Consider the following 1,147-nt stretch of genomic DNA (forward strand, 5'->3'; position numbering starts at 1 on the left):
AAATGTAAAAAGCTCATTAAAAACACTCTGGAAGCTTCAGATTTAAAATAATCCACTTTCTGTTCATTTTTAGCGGTTTTTGAGCAATCACGATCTTCAACCGACCTGCTAAAAAAGTCCCTTTTACCATCAAACCGCGCCGTGTGAAATCTTCGCCTATTGAAAACTCAAACAAAATGATTAATAACAGTTTAGCTTCGATCCTGGCGCGTCCTTAACATTTGCATCTTGCAGGCAATTTCGAATTAGTTGCGCAACCGCCACTTGATTCTTCGCAACTTGCGTTACAAGTTGGCCAAATATTTGCGTTTCATTGGCGAAAAGCGAACGCACTTGATGTTTATCGCAAAGCATGCTTCTGGTCCGTCGCGCCATTGCCAAGCATTAGACGACAACAGCGATGGTTACAAAAGCACCGATCGGAAGATGGTAAAATCGAAAGTGACCACGTTTATTAGGTAATTTTTGCGTTATGCTCGTGTCCGTAGCTCGACACATTAGATCCCACAAAGTCAAGGAGAAACTTGCTAGTTTTGCGTGAACACATCACGATTTCGTGCTCTAATGATCGCATTGTGTTGTTCATTGCATCGATTTGTTCGCAGCTAAACAGTAAAAGTCCCGGATGCTGCCGAACTTTTAATGGCCGCTTACGTTGCGCCCCCAAAGTCAACTTGAGCAAAGTTTCCTTGTGGGAAACCCGCACAGTTTCAAGGTGCACGCGGTGCCGTTTCCGTGCTAATCGCGCCTCGATATCTCAAGCGATTGTGCTGGAAACTCATTCAAAAACATCCTTGGATCATTATTCAATTCGATTTTGCATTCAATTTACATCAGTTAATTTCTTTGGCACATCTTGCTGTGGCGCAATCGGGTGCTGATGCCATCGACGACGATTTTCCACGAATTTCCGCTGCAATTGACGAAAATTCGAATGGTATTCTTCAGTCAGTTTCAGCCCTTTTGCAGAACCAGGATAAATATTCCCAAAAATGGAAATACGTGCATCCTTAATTCGCAGTGTTTTTTACGGCAAAGATGTGATTTGGACTACAACTGGGTGAAACGGGAAGTTTCAAACCTAAAATAATCCTCATTTTTCCTTATTATTGACTCAAACACTTTATATGTGTATTTTGGGGCGCAA

This window comes from Dendroctonus ponderosae, unplaced genomic scaffold (assembly GCF_020466585.1).
Source record: "Dendroctonus ponderosae isolate FM_Combo_2020 unplaced genomic scaffold, Dpon_F_20191213v2 Dpon_F_20191213_4, whole genome shotgun sequence".
NCBI lineage: Eukaryota > Metazoa > Arthropoda > Insecta > Coleoptera > Curculionidae > Dendroctonus > Dendroctonus ponderosae.